Raw genomic sequence first — 13,612 nt, 5'->3', positions numbered from 1 at the left:
CTGGAGTGACCCTTGATTACACTACTCTGTAAGGCTTTTATGACATTTCATCTCCAGGGCTCTTGCCTTGTTCTGTGCTAACTCCCAAAGGCTTCTGGGACAGTCCTTCTGTGGAGAGGATGCTGTCATGGCCTTTAAACTCTTGTAGAAAAATGTGTATCCATTTTTCTTAACATGGATGGTGGAATTTGAAATGTCAGGGTAGGGCTCACCGATAGCAAGCCAAGCCTTTGGCTCTGTCCCTGTCTCTAGACTTTGCTGATGCAGATGCTGTTGCTTAAGGCTGAAGATGTGGATCAGTGGGTAGAGTACTTACCGAGTATGCACAAGGCCCTGGGTTCAATCATATGGTGATTCACATCTAATCCCAGCACTCATAATGAGGGTCAGAGTTCAAAGTCATCCTTAGCTACCTATTGAATTCGAGGCTAGCCTAGATTATGTAGACCATGTCTTTTTTTTTTTTTTTTTTTTTTTGTTTTTTTTGTTTTTTTTTGTTTTTGTTTTTGTTTTGTTTTGTTTTGTTTTGTTTTTTTTTTTTTTGAGACAAGGTCTCATTATGTATCTCTGGCTGGCCTGGAACTCTCACTGTGTAGACCAGGCTGGTTTCTAAGTAACAGGGACCCCCCCTCCCCCTGCCTCTACTGCTTGAGTGCTGGGTGGGATTAAAGGTATAAGCCTACTGAACCTTATTGTTTCTTTTTAAGATTTATTATATAAAAATATGTATATGTAATATATATTACACACACACAGAGAGAGAGACACTGTAGCTATCTTCAGACACATCAGAAGAGGGCATCATATCTCATTACAGATGGTTGTGAGCCACCATGTGGTTGCTGAGATTTGAACTCAGGACCTCTAGAAGAGCAGTCAGTGATGTTAACCAATCTCTCCAACCCTGTTTTTTGTTTTTTGGGTTTTTTTTTTTTTAATCACATTCCCATCCAATTATCAGACACCTGGGCCTTATCTCCTGCTGCTTAGAGGCAGAGGTGGCCCAAGGTCATGAGCCTCAGCATGGCTAATGGGAAATTGAGGTATGTCATGGCCTCATATGGGGCCCTGGTTAGTGTTAGTGTGAGAGTCAAGCTTCCTGACTGGCTTCTCCCTCGCACCCACACATTCTAGGACCTAGGGCCTTATTACCCAGAGTCCTCTGTCCCCAACCTGTCCTAAGTCTGGTCACCATACTTCCTATGGCTCCTGCATCCAACCCTCAGCAGCCTGGCCCAGATGTCACAGACAGGGATTAAGGAACAGTACCCCTTTGTCCCCAGTTCTGTACTGTTCCCCAATGCCCTTTGGGATGAAAGCCACTTTGGTGTTGAAGGTCATTCCTTCACAGAGGTGTGCTCTCCTGCATGAACATTCTGTCAGGGCACAGGATTGTACCTCCAAAGTGCCCTTCCCAACACTCTACCTGCATCCTCAGCTCTTGGAGTGCCACAGCCTAGGAGAGGGAAAAACTGGGCCCCACCATTATTCTCAAAACCTTTGAAACATCTTCCAAGGACCTGGCAACCTACTTCCTGAAGCTCCAGGGCTCTTCCCACCCTCACTGTGAGAAGCCTCTCTGTCCTGTCTCTACAATGACAACGGGACAGTGGCTGGAGTCTCAGCACTGTTCACACATACTGTCCCCCCTTGGGGGAGGTGAGGATAGAGAGGGTCTGTGACTTCTCAGCTCTGGCCCACTGTCCCTGAGTATCTCCATTGCTTCTGGGCACCACTAAAATGACCACAGATTCAGGAAAGTTCTATTCTAGGCTCAGGAGGTGCAGCTTGGGGGGCACAAAAGGCACAGAGGCTGGGGCATTGGATTAACTGGTACATTTTTTTATCATTATGATTATTTTGGCTTTTGGAGACAGGGTTTCTCTGTGTAGTCCTGGCTGTAGACCAGCTGGCCTAGAACGCAGAGATTCTCCTGCCTCTGCCTTCCAAGTGCTGGGATTAAAGACCCGTACTGATAACAACCCTGCATCATTCCACGAGCTGCAAGCACCAAGGGGCAGGGAATGGAGTGTGATAAGGTTCTGTGCCCAAGTGGTAAAGAAAGAAGAGCTAGAAAAAGAAAGAGGGAGGGACAGAGGTGAGAGGTCTCGTGAACCTCACCCTCTCAGTGACCTCGACTACACCTTTCTGAAAGACAACATTTGTTAGGGGAGGGGGAGAGACAGAGACAGAAACGGGGACCCTACAAGATAGAGAGCCACACAGCAGCAGTAGCCCCTCGCAGATCTATGAAACACAGGTTAGATGATCACACACAACTAACACTATGGATATGTTGTACTGGATGGTGGTTTGCTGGAGCAAACAGGTGAGGAAGGGTTTTCCTGAAGTGGACACAGGTGTCAAAGGCTAAGGCAGACTCGTGAAGGAAAGTTTGGCTGAGGCAGACACAGGAGAGAGGATGCTCTGCTAAAGCAGGCACGTGAAAGGACACGTGATGAAGGGGTGCTTCCGTACAGCACACGTGTTTGTCCACCCTACACTGTACGCTGCACGCGTCAGGACTCCATAGAAACACATCAAAAACCTTGTGGTGGCGTGCTGCGGTTTCTTGCCGCTTCCGTGGACTCGGACTGATTCCACGGCGATGTCAGCTGAGGCAGAGGCACGCTCTGAGGCAAGACCTGTGGAGGACAGGAGATGTTTGGAGGATATAAAAGGGAGGCACAACCAGAATTCTTCCTGGTCCCTCCTGCTGAGGGGAGGCTGAGGCCTGGCTGTCTCTGCCAGGTTGTGACCCCCCCCCCCCCCCCCGCTGCTCATTCACCTTTACTATCCCTTCTGGACTGGACTGGACTGGACTGAACTGGACTGCTGGCGTTTCCGTGACAGTGCTCGAGAGTGGATTGAGCTGCTGCTGCAACCTGTGAGCTAAACTGCCGATTTCCAAAGAACTTTTCTAAACAGGTCTATGTCTCCCCGACCTTTCTTTTCCACTACCTCTGGTGGGTGGTGGGCTATGTTAAAAATAGGTTTTAGGGGGCTGGAGATAATGGCTCAGTGGTTAAGGGCATGGGCTGCTCTTCCAAAGATCCTGAGTTCAATTCCCAGCAACCACATGGTGGCTCACAGCCATCTGTAATGGGATCTGATGCCCTCGTCTGGTGTGTCTGAAGACAGCAACAGTGTACTCATGTACATAAAATAAATAAGCCTTTAAAAAAAAACATTAGAAATAGGTTTTTAAAACATTAAAGTTACAGGGTGCTGTCATCTGGGTACACTTCCCAGGACTCCAGAGGCTCATGGGGTTCCCAGATGGGGAGAAAGCTGATGAAGGAATACTACACCATGCCCCTCTGTCCCCAGTGTCCTCAAGGTCACTTTGCGGATATGACACCGTGCTCCGGTGACTTTTCTCTACTTCTCTGTGCCTATGACTCACATACAGAGCAGGACTATGGGGTTATAAAGCCACACAAATGGCCACTGCGCAAAAGACCTCCTTCAACTGCAGATGGGTCCTTAGTGGGCTTTGAGATGCAGGAGATAAGGGCTCAATACTAAAGCCGCTGGCTTTCTAACCAGCTGTAAAAGGCTATAAAAATGTAAAGCATGGCCCCCCTCCCCTGGCAATGGGCAAAGAGACACTTCGTTGATGGTGTTCTTACTTCAGTCGGGGACAGAGCAGATGGCTGTCCTTTGTTCATTCTAGCTTGATATCTCTGGCTTGGGGGGGGGCAAACTGTCTTATGCACAGGACACATAAAAATCAAATCAAATCGATTCGAGGCAGAGCAGGTCAGGAAGAGGAAGACAGAGACCTGTGGACTGCCATGGCTCCCCACACTTGCCCTCCAGTGCACGGGTACAGGTGGGTCATAGACAGCTGCCACCATGCCACACAGCCCAGATGGAAGATGTCACCCAGGGGCCCACCAGCTGTGTGGCCAGCCTACGGTGGGAGCCACCACAATATCAGATGGGAGAGAAAGAGAAATGGGGAAGCTGGAGCACTGTATAAAGATATGCCTGGAGACTCCAGAATGGAGAGGAGTAGTCTATTGTGAGTGGCCAGCCCTGCTACCTGGGGCCATCTGTGTGATGGCACGGGTGCTGGGGTGACGGCCACCCCCATCCCTCAGCACCTGCATCAGTCAGGAGCACTGGTCCTGGGGTCGTGAGCATGGATGAGCTGGCCCTGCCCCTCACCTGACGCAGCACTCAGGAGAGCAGACCTTGCACCTTGTATGGGCAGCACTGTAGGGCTGTGGTGGAGGAGGCACAGGTGAGCTGGCCCCAACTGCAAAAGCACGGGAGAACTGACCCTGACACTTGTCTGTCGTGAGGTGGTGTGGGAGTGGGGATGGGGGTGATACCCTCCCCCACCCCAGCTTTGCTACTTGTAGTGGGTCCTAGCTGGACCAGTGCTGGGGAGCTCAATCTGGTTGTGCTGATAAAGGAGAGCTAACTCAGCTACCACCCAGGCCCAGATACAGGGCTCTGAATTGCCCCACCCTAAAAACTGCATCATCTTCGAATGGTTGGGATGCATGAAAGGGCCAGTCCTGCTATCCTAAAGCTGTAGGATCTCTGTGAGTAACAACAAGATAACCTCGAGGAGTCCCAATTCTGTGACACCAACATTGATGATGTCACAAAAGCCAGAGACCTCAAACCATTTGCCAGTAAAGATGTGTGGACAGAGGGATGGACTCTGGGATATGCTGTTAATGCTTCAGTTTCCACAGTGAGATGTTTTCTATGCTTTTTGTTTGGGTATTTTATTTTGGAGTGGAGGTTGCAAGGGCAAAGGGCAGATAGGAGGGGCTGAGGAGATGAACAGAAATGAGGTGCATGATGGGAAATTCACAAAGCACAAATGTAATATTTTTTAAAAGTAAAGAACCACGCATGTTATCTGCAGAAAGTTTTTCTCATCCCAAGACCCTCTGGGACTCTCCTCAGCCTGTGTTTGGTGGGGATAAGGACAACATGGGGATGCTGATGAGGGACTTACCTGTGAGTCACTGAATAGCCTGTGGATGAAGCAATGCTGATGGCCTGGTGGTGGGAGCTTTTTCTAGCTGCCGGGAGTGGGGAGCCAGACTTAAGTTTAGCTTCCAGGAACAGTGTCCAAAACCTACCCTACCACAGCAGAGTGGGCCTAAGGGCAAAGCAGTGCCTATGACAGCAACCCACAGGAGACTCCACCCCAAAGGAGAATCTACATCCCAGGAGACGCCCACCCAACAGGGAGACTCCCGTCATACTGATCCAAGATGGACAGCCACAGCAGCTGTGTCCAGAAGGTCCCAAGTCAGCCTGTCACCGTTGTGTGCTCTATCGTCCCCGAAGGGGCCTCTGCAAACACCACAGCTGATCTGAGAGAAGCAAGAAAGCAGTTCAGTTCAGCTCTGTAGCCAGTGTTGGTTCATAGTTGGAGAGTCTGAGCTCAAGTGATTTATTTTAGGCATATTAAAGCCTTGCATGATTTGGTGAAGAGTTTCTAGACAATGACTAACTCAATTCCGTGTGCACCACAAAGCTTAGGACATAGCAACATTGAAACCCTTTTTAAAGCACAAGTAACATCTTCTGTAAGATATTAACTGAGAAAACAAGCTCAAGATAAGGGTCTTGGGGAGGAAGGCCGGGACATACAAAGGTCACCAGGATATAAAAAATGTCTCCCAGTCAGACATTTTCTGGCTAGAAAATACGTTATAAATATATCTCTCTCTTGGAAGAGACAACTGTGTGTTTAACAACACACACACACACACACACACACACACACACATGTACACACACACATGCACAAACAGCCATGCTGGACACAGTGGTCCTAGTGACACAAGGTTTTCCCAGTTAGCCCTCTCTCTTAGAGTGTACCCCATCATGGTGGAGTGTGTCACTGCCCATGCTCTGATGACAAAGGAGCCTGGGTTAACTAGTTGTTAAGTCACTGTCCATCCATGAGGGTGTCTGGTTAGTTTTATGCCAACTTGACACAGCTAGTGTTGTCTGAGAAAAGGGAACCTCAATTGGAAAAAAATGCCCCCATGTGATTGAACTGTGGGCAAGCCTGTGGGACATTTTCTTGATTGATGGTTAGTGCGGGAGGGTCCAGGCAACTGTGGGTGGTGCCACCTCTGGACGGATGGCCCTAGATGGTGTAAAAAACCAAGAGGAGCAAGCCACTGAGCAGTTTCCTCCATGGTGTCTGCATCAGCTTCTGCCTCAGTTTCAGCTCTGACCCCCTGATGGATTGTGATCAGGATGCATGAGCTGAAACAAACCCTTCTCTTCCCAAGTTGCTTTAGGTCATGGTGTTTATCACAGCAGGAGAAACTTAAACTAAGACAGAGGTCTACCAGGTGGGGACTCTTTGATAGCACAGGCATTTGAGGAACTGGGGCACCAGCCTGGGACACCGGTGGCCGTGCCTCTGTCAAGCAGATATGAAGGCCAAGTCACTTGATTGGGAAGAGGTTGGAATGTTGCAGATGGCAAGCCAAATTATCTGGTGCTATCTCTAACCCCTGGATAGCCATTCTTTGCCCTCCTTTTCTGACTATCCCGTGAGACCTTTGAGGATGTCTTAAGAGATCCCTATCCTCCCATAACCTAGAAGCTAAGAACATCATCAGACAGCATCTGAGGTCTAAGCAATGATTACCCACCTGTGTGGAACTTGCCTGCCTGATGTTCCCACCATTGTATTTGAGAAGTTGATTTCTGACTTTCTTTCATCTGTCACTAAGAAATTCACACCAACCATACCACGTTGGCGTCATGCATATTTGGCTCCAGAATAAATGCTTATTCCCTTAGAGGTAATAACTGTTTTAGTCAGTAGGATATCCAGAGCTGTGGGGGGTGGGGGGGATGGCGGTGGCAGGGGAGCACCAGGTTTCCACGCTGGGCCATAGTGTCCCACAGAACACAGTGGAGATGTGACATGTGATGTCAGACCAGACTCTGTTCTGAAACAGGAGCATGACACTGTCTCTGTACTGGGCTATCCCTGAAAGCAGGCCCTTAACCAGTGGATTACGGTGGTTTAGCCAGCAGAGGGAGTGGCTGGAAGCCGCCCAGATTCCTTTCTGCCTGCCTGTCCCCATGCGTCAGCCTTCACGGAAATGCAGGTTTCCTGGAAGGCTGCAACTCCTGCAGCTGGCCTCGGCGAGCGCGAGCGGCTGGAGAGAACACAAACAGGAAATCCAGGACCTCTGCTGGTGGCCGGGTCTTTCTCCCGGCTCCAGCTCTCCACCCAGGCATGCTCATTAACTTAGAATTTGCTGCTGGGGGAAAACCGAAGCCTCCGACTTCATAAACATCTGCAAGAACAAATTTAATAAAGCCAGTAGAGACGCTATCCTGAGGTCGCTCTTCATTTCCCATTACCGTCCTTCCGTGTTTTATTGCTCAGTCTTTGAAATGCTGAGTTCTCATTATAGATGCAAAAGGGAAAGACCAACTGGCTGGCTACTGGGGAAGAAAGAAAGGGAAGGGCGCCTGGCTTGCAGCTCCTTTCCTGGCCTCTGCCTTCTTGCGTCCACAGCAGCGCACACACAACTTTGTCCCCAGCTATGCAGCCACTCTAGATGGCTGGCTTAGTATGTGTGTGTGTTGTGTGCACACACGAAAGCCCACCTGGCAGAAGTAGAAAACTGACCCCCAGAGGGTTGTCCTCTGACCTCTACACACACACCCTGACATACGTGTGTGTAGCATAGCATAAATCAGTGAATCAATAACTAAATCGAAAAGATTAAGCCTTTTTTTCTTTTTCTTTTTTTCCCTCCTGCCACCCTGAGTCCTCTGTGAGAAGGAAGATGTTAGATATCATTCCAAGCTGTGTTGGTTGACAGGCTCACATGCCAAAATGATTGCAAACTGTCTTCCCAGGAGGAGGCAGCTGTGAGAAGACTGAGGGAATTTGAAGGAAATCACCCCACCACCTACTGTACAGAGGCAGTCCTACTATGTGCAGGAACACTGAGCAAGCAGACTCATACCGGCCTCTGCTTAGCACAGGTCACTGCTGCCCCTTTCTATGAACACATATTTGGTGACTTCATGGTTATCTTCACCAAAACCAGTGGCCAGTCTTAGCTGCATGACCCACCTGTGTGTGAGACGGCTATTCTCGGTTGTCATCTTGGCTGTCTGGAATTAACTATTCTGGTTGTCAGTTTGACTAATGTGTAGTTAACTAAAATCCAAAGGGCTGGGCACAGCTGTGAGAGATTTTTTTTTTCTCTTTTAGATTTTTATTTATTTATTTATGTTTTGGCGGCATGCATGACTTTGTGAGGGTGTCAGAGCCCCTGGAACTAATGTTACAAACAGGTGTGAGCTCCATGGGGGTTCTGGGAATTGAACCTGGGTCCTCTAGGAAAACAGCCAGTGCTCTTAACTACTAAGCCATCTCTCTAGCTTCAGGATTGTTTGCTTGTTTGTTTTTGTTTTGTTTAAAGTGGGGAAGACCCATTTTTAATACAGATCTTTTGAGGTTGGAGCATCTACGTGTAATCTGGGCCATAACTTTGGGTAGTCACCTGTGAAAAGGACATGGAAGAAGGAGCTTACTCTCTGCCTGTTTGCTCTCTCTGGCAAGCCCAGTTCTTCGCTGGCCTTAGAGCTTCTTTGGGATTCCAGTGCATACTGAAGACCAGCTGAGACATTCAACCTCATGGGCTGTAGAGCTACTGGATTGTTGGACCTTCTGCTGATAAAGAGCCATTGTCGGACTAATTGGACCACAGCCTGTAAAGTACACACACACACACACACACACAGAGAGAGAGAGAGAGAGAGAGAGAGAGAGAGAGAGAGAGAGAGATATTCAATCAATTCTGTTCCTCTAGAGAGCCCTGAATAAAACAGTGTATGTTAGACTCAGTCAATCAGAGGTTTCTCCTAGGATAACCCCACCCCGCCCCCTATACTGCTAGTGTTGTCAAAAGGCAACAATTTGACAACTTGGATAAAAAGCCAGAGCAGCGGTAGCATAGCTTTCTGCGCATGTGCGAGACGCTGGCTTCAATCCCTGGTCTTGCCGGGAAAACATAAAAAAGGTTGATTTTTTCCACCAGGATGCTCTGAATCCTATGGAATAGAAAACTCTCAAACCATCATAGATGGTTTGGGTGCCTGCAGCTAAGGTAAGAGAGGCCACAGGCAGGTTTGATCTGGGGAATGAACCGTGTTAACCACAGACTCAAGTCCTTACCCGTGCTACCTGCCCACAAACATGACCCTTGGGAAAACCGACGCAGGAAGAAGCTGTGGTAGTTTAAAGGGTTAAGGTTCAGCCTGGGAGATGGTCTCGTGGGCCTGGCTGTGGTGTGCTTCCAGAGAGGTCTGACTGGGAGGGGTTGACTTCCCCCAGCTTATTACAGTTAGGACATAACCTTTTGCCTTCCTATCATGTTCCTCCATGACTAATACCCTTCCTAAAACCCAAGCATTAAAACACACAATGTGCCGGTCTCTCTGGGTCCTCCTTTCCTTGTGAAGTTTCTCCATATCCTGTAAAACTTACATGCAGTGTGACTGAAGAAATGGCTCGGGTGACTAAGAGCGCAATCATGAAGATGGACTCAGATTCAGTTTCAGCATCCACAGGACAGTTCTTGACCCTGCCCTCTGTAACTCCAGTTCCGGGGGGGATCAGATGCCCTCTTCTGACTTCCACGGGCACTGCATGCCTGTGGTATATGGGCATACATGAAGGCAAAACATCCATACACACAAAATAAAAATACACAGGAAAACATCCAAACCTTACAGGAAGAAATCATGCATGCTACCTGCTCGTTAAGCCATTAAGCTGTCTTCTGTTACAGGGCTTCAGCTGTGTGTTCAGCAAAGGATGATGGGAATGGTTCTCGCTTGCTCCCACAATGAGCCAAGCTTCCCACACTAGGATGGGGGTGGTAGACACAGCAAACTGTATTTTCTCTTCTTCATCCAGCAAGGTCCAACAGATCCACCGGAGGGGCCTGCCCTCTGTGGTGGCCTGTGATGCTTGGCTGAGACCCAGTTACTTCCAGAAGCTGGAGGTGGTGGCTTATATTGATTGTCCTCTGAAGTCACAACACCCTCTAGAGGTGAGTGATGTCAATACTGTCTTAGCTGCTCTACAAATGTCCCCAGGACCATGTTCCCTTCATGCAGGTTATGGGGCTGCCTCATCTACTGGAAAAACTTCAAGTGGGGTTCCATGTGAGGACCCTCAGAAGGGGCCCCTGACCCTGCATGGGGACAAATGGGCCTGTGAGGACAGGAGATCACCAATTTGACTCCACTCCCCACTTTGTCCCTACTTTCTGCGCCCCCTGCCTTCCTTCCGACCCAGGTTCAGTCCCCTTTGGACCCCTGGGGTCAACATATGGTACAATGACATACTTTGTTGGGGCTACTGGGGCTTGAGAGTGGACCACACATATAGTGTGAGATGAACTACCATTGGAAGAATGAGATGAGAAGAAGTTGGGAGTCCATGAGTGTGTTGCTCCATAGGCTGGGTATCCAGCAGACAGCTAGGAGCCTGAACATGGGGTTAGGGTGAGAGCTGAGATTATCAAGGTTGGTGGACAGCAAGTGGATGCAGGAGATGAGGTGCAGGCAGAAAGAGGTGCAGGCCCAGCATGACGTCAGAAAGTTTAGAGGCAGAAGTACATGCTCTGGTAAAGCCACCCACATGCCTCCACCTCTGGTCTGCTCTCCCTAGAACACCAAGGCCTCTTTGTGCCTGGAGGCAAGTCAAAGGGGTGTGGGAGTGGTTCTGAGTCTCCAGTCCCAACTTCGTGCTGCGACAAAGGGCTAGAGACTCAGAAGGGCAGGGACAGCGACATACTGACATTCCAAGGGCAGAGGCAGCAGATAGAGCCTCATACCCGCACCTGGGTCAGGCTTGGGGACGCGGGCTGTGTTTTCCAACTCAGCACAGATCTCCGGTTTCTCATCTCTCCAAGGCGCATCTCAAATGCGGGTAAGTGTGAGGGCTGGCAGCGGATGAGGAGGCGACACTGGGCCAATGTCCCTCAGCTCCCTCCCGCCTAGAGCTAGAACCACCTACCCTAGTCCCGCCCACCCTGGGGACTCCCGGCTGAGCGCTCCGACGTTGGGCGGAGCCCGTCGGGAAGGGGCCCGCCCGGGGGCTGGCCAGGTGAGTGGCTGGAGTTGCAGAGACCAGGTGAAAGTGCTCGGTGGTCCGGTGAGTCCCCCGTCTTTGGTCCCGGCCTCTTCCCGCCTCAACTTCTCCTGAGTGTTCCTCCACTCCCCACCTTGTCCTGGCTTTCTGTGCTCCCTGCCCTCCTTCCAACCCGGGTTGGGTTCCCAGGGTCACCAACGGCACTCGCATCAGACCTGAGCATATCATGGTGGCATCATTCCCGCCCAACAGATGGCAACACTGCACTTGGGGCCCGAGGCTGGGGTCTGTCTGGTCACCTTGTCACACTGGGTGCAACTCCCAGGATTTTAAGGCCGTGAGCCTGGGAAGTACCTACTTAGGTAAGGCTTTCTTTCGCTTTCCCAAACCTAGCAAAGGCCTCCCGAGAATTTGAGAATTCTTAGGAGGGAGGTGCAATCAGTGTAGCTAGCTGCCGGGGGGCCCTGCTAGGGGAATTGTGGAGGCCACAGGGGGGAGGGGTGGCATTCCTTAGTTCTTTTGGCTGGCTTGGGGAAAGAGCCTGGCCGTCCCAGGTTCTGCTCTGGGACTAGCAGATTCTAGTGCGCGCGCTGTGGGCAAGAGTCTGGGCAAACTTGGTTCTCTCAACTGTTTGGAAAGTAGGCAATCTTCGTTGGCCTCTGTTGTTTCCGGATGTGTTTATGTGTTCCTTGTAGAGTGCCCCCGCCAAGCCCTTCCCCCATTCCGAACCGGGATGGAGGAGGGAGCAGGTAACTTGAAGTCTGAGTCCAGCTGTTCCCAGAGGTCAGGTCAGCCTCTTGTCTGTTCCATCTCTCAGGAACCCAGAATCAGCTCTCCTTGATCAAAGCCACGGGGTGTGGGGACTTTCCCGGAGAAGGCTGCAGCTAAAGCTGTTAGATGGAATGGGAGATAGGCAGGTGGGTGTGGCCTGTAGGTTGCTGGGTGATCCAGAAGAGATCCAGACGGATGTGTCCTGGGGTATGTGCTTGGATCAGCTCACAGTTAGTGAAGTGCAACTTGGGAGAACTGTGTAAGGTCGGGAGTTGCCGGTCAGTGATGGGCATAGAGGTCGCCTCAGATAAAGAGAATATAGCTAAATTAGTAGAACCTCTTCCTAGCATACATAAAGCCTTGGGTTTGTTTCCCTGGGACACAGGAACCAGGTGTTTGGTGGCCTGAGGCTGTAATCCCAGGACTTCATCAGATGGAGGACAGAAAGCCATCTTTGGCCATACAGTAGTTTGAAGCCAGTCTCAGTGTGTAGCCAAGAGCTGTCACCTACAGATGCCTGACCTTAGACTCACACCACACTAGAAAACCACCCTAATTCCTGAATCACCCTCATCTCACTGATGGGAGAAAATAGAGGCACTGGTCACGAGTTTCATGGGAATTTTGGGAGAGCTTGATTTTTTTTTTTCTTTCCTTTTCTTTAGAGAAGGTTTCATTATTTAGCCCAGGCTGGCTTTAAGCTGAAGGTAATCCTCCTGCCTCAACCTTCCAAAAGCCGACATTATAAAAATGAATCACGACACCTAGACTGATTAGTGGGTTTTGAGCCAGCCACTTTCTTTGTAACCTCTATATCTGCAAAGTGTTCTGTTGGCCCACCGGTCCTTCTTCCCCAGCCCTGCCCTTTCTAACAGAGGTCAGATCATCCTCATATGCTGATTGCCTCGTTCCTCACTCACACCAGCCTCCTGGGATGGCAGTGGCACTGCCCATTCTACAGATGAGGAAACAGAGGCAGGGGAGCCATGGTCTCAGTGCTGGCAAATGGAAAGCCAGGCTCGGAATCTACCTTTGCTGGAGTGGGCTGGTTAAGTTGGAGATGTTTGGGAGCCCTCTGGCAACTACCTGCCCTTCCAGACGTCTAGTGAGAGGCGGACAAACACTCTCACCCTCAGTAGCTGGAGGAACTTCTGGAAGATCTCACCTTGGGCAAACCCGAGGTCCATGGCTTCCACTTAAAAGGGAATTTCAGGACTAGGCAGTGGGAAACAGGGTCGAAGTTAGTTACAATAGAAAGGAAGGTACGCAAGAAAAGGAAACAGTACAAAGGGAGGCTTCCTGATGAAGGGTTTGTTTTTTGGTTTTTTTTTTTGTTTGTTTGTTTGTTTTTATTTTTATTTTTTATTTATTTATTTTTTTCAGAGCTGAGGACCGAACCCAGGGCCTCGCGCTTGCTAGGCAAGCGCTCTACCACTGAGCTAAATCCCCAACCCCTATTTTGTTTTTTAAAGACTCTCTAAGGGCTGGAGAGATGGTACAGCCTTTAACAGCACGCACTGCTCTTGCAGAGGACCTGGGTCCAGCACCCATGGAGTGGCTCACAACCACTTGTAACTCCAGTTCCAGGGGATCAGACACCCCCTTGGCACCTCCATGGGCATGTGCAGGCAAAACACCTATATTTGTAAAATAAGAAATAAATCTCAAAAATAAATTATAAAGACTTTTTTTTTTAAAAAAAAGATTTGTTTA

General features: G+C 49.7%; 1 protein-coding gene across 1 annotated transcript in view; it reads left to right on the top strand.

Moving 5' to 3' along the window:
* Positions 1–11,124: 11,124 nt before the first annotated feature.
* Positions 11,125–13,612, top strand: part of ARHGAP8 (Rho GTPase activating protein 8) — a gene marked incomplete at its 3' end in the record, with an annotated part of 43,490 nt that continues 41,002 nt past the window's right edge. Inside the window, exon 1 of the mRNA XM_080939730.1 lies at positions 11,125–11,191. The remainder of the gene's footprint in view (positions 11,192–13,612) is intronic.

The sequence above is a fragment of the Micromys minutus genome, assembly GCF_963924665.1.
Source record: "Micromys minutus genome assembly, chromosome: 27".
NCBI lineage: Eukaryota > Metazoa > Chordata > Mammalia > Rodentia > Muridae > Micromys > Micromys minutus.
The sequence above is the reverse complement of the archived record's forward strand: the minus strand, read 5'-3'. Positions and strand labels throughout refer to the sequence as shown.